This window comes from Macrotis lagotis, chromosome X (genome assembly GCF_037893015.1).
Source record: "Macrotis lagotis isolate mMagLag1 chromosome X, bilby.v1.9.chrom.fasta, whole genome shotgun sequence".
In the NCBI taxonomy this organism is placed as follows: Eukaryota; Metazoa; Chordata; class Mammalia; order Peramelemorphia; family Peramelidae; genus Macrotis; species Macrotis lagotis.
This window is the reverse complement of record NC_133666.1, coordinates 698,670,448-698,676,447: the sequence shown is the minus strand read 5'-3', so window position 1 is coordinate 698,676,447 and position 6,000 is coordinate 698,670,448. Positions and strand designations below refer to the sequence as shown.

At 36.9% G+C, this 6,000-nt stretch overlaps 1 pseudogene; it reads right to left on the bottom strand.

Annotated features, from left to right (window-relative positions):
- Nucleotides 1-673: 673 nt before the first annotated feature.
- On the bottom strand, nucleotides 674-1,505 carry LOC141497161 (complement component 1 Q subcomponent-binding protein, mitochondrial pseudogene; annotated as a pseudogene).
- Nucleotides 1,506-6,000: the final 4,495 nt, after the last annotated feature.

The window sequence follows — 6,000 nt, the reverse complement described above, 5'->3', positions numbered from 1 at the left end:
CTAGTAGTAAGTAACAAACAACGGACACTACTAGTAAGTAACAAACCTCGGACACTAGTAGTAAGTAACAAACCATGGACACTAGTAGTAAGTAACAAACCACGGACACTAGTAGTAACAACGGACACTAGTAGTAACAACGGACACTAGTAGTAACTAACAAACAACGGACACTAGTAGTAACAACGGACACTAGTAGTAACAACGGTATCTGAAGGGAGCATTGACTTGTATCTCTTACCCCATCCAAGATCGAATACCTATGTAGTCATGTGGAGAAAAGCACACGCACATTCACACACAGAAACACAGACACAAACACAAACACAAACGCAAACAGACAAAGACAGCAAGGAAGAGAGCCAAGGATGAACAAACAGTGCATAGCATTTCTGAGTCTGCCTTGGCAGGTAGATTCCAAAGTACTTTATATTATTTGAAGTTATTTTAAATGGGATTTCTGTTTCTAGCTCTTGCCGCTGCATCTTTTTTTAAGGGTCTAAGCAGTTTTATTTTCATTATTCTGTGGTGGTGTACAAAACACTAGGAGAGCAAGTAAATAAAAGTGGGTTAGGAACATAATTGATATTTATGTCTGCCATTATTTTAGCTGACTTTCCCATGATAGCTTCTAGATGTTCTAAGTCCACATGGTCTTTCTGCCTCAGCCTCCCTACTGACACGTGACAAAGCCTTTCAGATCTTCCAGGAAGTTGATGTATTCCTGGTGTTCGAGGGCTGTGCTGAGCTCAATGAGTTCATCTGCAAATGTGTTGTCCACCCCTCTGTCAGCCAGGAAGTCCATCAGGTGGTCATAACAGGGCCCAATCCAAGGAATCTGTGTTCAATGTGTAGTTGGTGTCTTCCAGTCAGATTCATTGGTGGGTTGAAAACTCACTTCTCGGATGGAGAAAATGTCACTCTCATCCTCTTCTTCCTGTCCAACCTCATCCTCTGGATAGTGGCAGTCCAAGAAAAGGGCCTTCTTGATATTGTCCTTCACAACTTCCACCACAAAGTTTGGGGTTCACGTAAGTTCAGGCTCTTGCTGATCTTGGGCTTTCTGTCCCTCTGGTGGCTCATCATCAAGGGTCGGCGGGATACTGTTGTTAATATGTGACTGTGATCCTCTTCCCAGCTAATCTCCGGATTAGCTTGGCTTCTGTTCTTTGTACATCCAGTACCCAATCTCCGGACATCTTGGGGAGAGATTTGTGTTTCTGGACTTTCCTCTCCTCTTTAATTTCATCTGTCAGAAATTCAGCAAAGGCCTTGTCTCCTTCGATGTGGAGGCCCCCGCACGTGCACGAACAGAGCCCGGGCGCGCTCCGGGGTGGCTGCAGCAGGCGCGGACGCGCGGGGCCCGGCCCGCCGGCCACTTCTCCCAGGAGGCCTGCGAAGGCGCGCGTGGCGGCGGCCAGCGCGGGCCACAGCATCGGGAGGGTGGCGGGGCGCAGGGCCCGGGCCGCGGGACGCAGCAGCAGTGGCAGCAGCAGTGGGGCCATGACCGACACACGCGCGGGGGGCAGGGGCGGAAGGGCTTGCTGCTGCATCTTACTAGTACTATATAAAGAAATACTGAGGATTTATGATGGTTTATTTTATATCTTCAACTGTTAAAGTTACTCTCTTCCTTCCCAATTCAAATTCTTTCAAATTTTCTTCTCTTATTGCTGAAGCTAACATTTCTAATACAATATTGAATAGCAGTGGTTATAAGAGGCAGCCTTGTTTCACCCCTGGTCTTATAGGGAATTCCACTAGCTTATACCCATTGCATATAAAGCTTGTTGATAGCTTCTTATAGATACTGCTAATTATTCTAAAGAACAGTACATTTATTCCTATGCTCTCTAGTGTTTTTAGTAGAAATGCATGTTGTATTTTGTCAAAAGCTTCTTTTCAGAATGTATTGATATAATCATGTGATTTGTTAGGTTTCTTATTGATATAGTTAATTGTATTAACAGTTTTCCTGATATTAAACCAAACATGCATACATGGGATAAATCTTCCTTGAGTAATTTGGTCTTCTTCTTTCTTCTTTTAATTAAACTAACCATAGGTTTATCAATTTTATTGATTCTTCATAAAACCAACTCTTGGTTTCATTAATTAGTTCAATAATTTTGTTGCTTTCAATTTTTATTAATTTCTCCTTTAATTTTTAGAAATTATTTGGTATTTAATTTGACATTTTTGATTTGTTCTTTCTCTAATTTTTTTAGTTGTATTCTTAGTTCATTGATTTCTTCTTTCTCTAATTTATTTATATTAGCAGTTAAAGATATAACATAGCCCCTAATAACTGCCTTGACTATGCCCCATAAATTTTGGTATGTGGTCTCCTTACTGTCATTAACAAGGATGAAATAATTTAATTCTGTCTATAATTTGTTGTTTGATCCATCATTCCTTAAAATGGTGTTATTTAGTTTCCAATTATGTTTAGATCTGTCTCTCCATGGCCCTTTCTTTCATGGCACTATGATCTGAAAACAAAATGTTCACTCTTTCTGCTTTTCTGCATTTTGTAATAAGGTTTTTATGCCCTAGTACATGGTCAATTATTTTTGTAGGTGCCATGTACTGCAGGAAAAAATAGTATATCCTTTCAATTTCCATTCAGTTTTCTCCAAAGCTCTATCATGTCTAAGTTTTCTAGCATTCTATTTACCTCCTTAAATTCCTTCTTGTTTATTTTATGGTTAGCTTTATCTAAATCTGAGAGAGGAAGGCTGAGATTTCCAATCAGAGTTTCCTATTTATGTCTTCCTGTAACTCATTAAGCTTCTCTTCTCAGAATTGTATGCCATACTACTTGGTACCTACATATTTACTATTGAAATTGCTTCACTGTCTATGAAAACTTTTAAGAAAATATAGTTTCCTTCTTTATCTCTTTCAATTATATTTTTAAAGATTTTGTTTATTTTGAATTTTACAATTTTTCCCCAATCTTAATTCCATCCCGCATCCCCCACAGAAGCCAATTTGCCAGTCTTTACGTTGTTTCCATGGTATACATTAATCTAAATTGAATGTGATGAGAGAGATATTATTTTCTTAAGGAAGAAACATAAAGTAAAAGATATAGCAAGATCAAACAATATCAGTTTTTCCCTAAATTAAAGGTATTAGTCCTTGGTCTTTGTTCAAACTCCTCAGCTCTTTCTCTGGATATAGATGGTAATCTCCATTGCAGACAGCCCCAGATTGTCCTGGATTGTTGCACTGATGGAATGAGTAAGTCTATCAAGGTTGATCATCACCCCCGTGTTGCTGTTAGAGTGTACAATGCTTTTCTGGTTCTGCTCATCTCACTCTGCATCTGTTGGTGCAAATTTTCCAGGCTTCCCTGAATTCACTTCCTTCCTGGTTTTTAATAGAAAAATAGTGTTCCATGACATACATATACAACAGTTTGCTAAGCCATTTCTCAAATGAAGGACATTTACTTGATTTCCAATTCTTTGCCACCACAAATAGGGCTGTAATGGATAGTTTTGTACAAGTGGATTTTTTTTCACCATCTCATCAGGGTATAAGACCAGTAGTGGTATTGCAGGATCAAAGGGTATATGCATTTTTGTTGCCCTTTTGGCATAGTTCCAGACTGCTCTCCAGAAAGGTTGGATGAGTTTACAGCTCCACCAACAATGTATTAGTGTCTCAGATTTCCCACAACCCTTCTAACAATGAGCAATTTCCTTTCTGGTCATATTGGCCAGTTTGAGAGGTGTGAGGTAGCACCTCGGAGAAGCTTTAATTTGCATTTCTTTAATAAGTAATGAACAATTTTTCTTATGACTATGGATCACTTTGATCTCCTTATCTGTAAATTGCCTTTGCATATCTTTTGACCATTTGTCAATTGGGGAATGGCTTTTTAAAAAATTGGCTTAGTTCTCTGTATATTTTAGAAATGAGTCCTTTGTCAGAAATATTAGATGCAAAAATTGTTTCCCAGTTTACTACATTTCTTTTGATCTTGGTTAGAGTGCTTTTGTCTGTGGAAAAACTTTTTTAATTTAATGTAATAGAAATTATATAGTTTGTTTTTAGTGATGTTCTCCATGTGTTCCTTAATCAGAAACTGCTTCACTTTCCATAGATCTGACAAGTAAACTAGTCCTTGATTTTCTAGTTTGCTTATAATATTGCTTTTTATGTCTAAATCCTGTATCCTTTTTTATCTTATCTTGGTATAGGGTGTGAGGTGTTGCCTTAATCTAAGTTTCTTCCATACTAACTTCCAATTTTCCCAGCTGTTTTTATTGAAGAGATAGTTTTTATCCCAATACCTGGAGTCTCTGGCTTTATCAAACAGCAAATTACTATAATCATTTCATGCTATTGCATTTAGTCTATTCCACTGGTCCACTACTCGATTTCTTAGTCAATATCAGACAGTTTTGGTGACTGATGCTTTATTATATAATTTTAGATCAGATAGGGCTAAGCCCCCTTCTTTTGTACTTTTTTCATTGAAACCCTGGAAATTCTTGACTTTTTATTTCTCTATTTGAATTTATTTACCACTTTTTCTAACTCACTAAAGTAATTTTTTGAAATTTTCATTGGTAGATCACTAAACACGTAGTTTAGTTTAGGTAGAATTGTCATTTTTATTGTATTAGCTTGACCTATCCATGAGCAGTTGATATTTGCCCAGTTATTTAAATCCGATTTTATTTGTGTGAGAAGTGTTCCATAATTGTTTTCAAAAAGTTTCTGAGTCTGCCTTGGCAAATAGACTCCCAGGTATTTTGTATTGTCTGAGGTTACTTTGAATGGGATTTCTCTTTCTAGCTCTTCCTGCTGTATCTTGTTAGTCATATATAGAAATATTTCTTTCAATTAAATCTATTTTAGCTACAGCTTTATCTGAGATAAGGATTTCTACCCATGCCTTTTTCAAATCAACTGAAGTAAAATATGTTCTTCTCCTAAATTTTACCTTTACTGTGTATGTATGTATGTATGTATGTATATATATATATATATATATATATATATATATATATATATATATATATATATATATAGGCTTCAAATGAGTTTTTTGTAAGCAACATATTATAGGATTCTTGTTTTTAATCCACTCTGCTATTCGCTTTCATTTTATGAGAGAGTTTATTCCATTAACATTCAAAGTTAAGTTATAACTACTAACTTTATCATCCTCCATGTTATCTTCCCTGTTTCAATTTTTCCTCTCTTTTTACTTTATCCATATTCCCCAGTATTTGCTTCTGAATACCACCTCCTTTTGAGTGCTTGCCCCTTTATGTACACCCCATCCCCTATCTTTCCCCTTTCCCTTTGTCCCTTCCTTTCCTTCCTCCTTTTTGTAACTTCACTCTTCCCCCCCCATATTTCCTTTTAATATTTGAAAGTACAATAAGTTTTGTAACTGAGTATGTGTATGTTAATTCTTCTTTGAGCCAATTTTGATGAGAGAAAGATTCAGGTGGTTCTCATCTCCTCCCTTCTTCCCCTCTTTTGCAATTGGTCCTTTGTATCTCTTCACATAATGTGATTTACCCCATCCAATCTCCTCCATCCTCCTGCCTCTTTACTGTCCCCTCCTTTTTAAGGAGATATTGTTTTTAAATAATTCTGAGACACAGACAAGTCATAACTCTCTATTACTTCTGACTAAGTATATTCTCTCTATTAGAGTTACAATTCTCAAGAGTTATGAGAATCTTTCTCCTAGGTGGGGACATAGCCAGTTTCATCTTTTTGGATGGTATTTTTTTTTCTTTTCCCTTTTTTATCTTTTCATGTGTCTCTTGAGTCTCTGCTTGAAGTCCAAATTTTCTTTTTAGCTCTGGTCTTTTCATCAAGAAAAGTTGGAACTTTCCTATTTCATTAAATGTACATCTTTTCCCCTGGAAGAGAAGGCCCAGTTTTGCAGGATAGTGAATTCTTGCCTACATTTCAAGCTCCCTAGCTCTTGGGAATATCATATTCCTTCAATCCCTTAATGTTGAT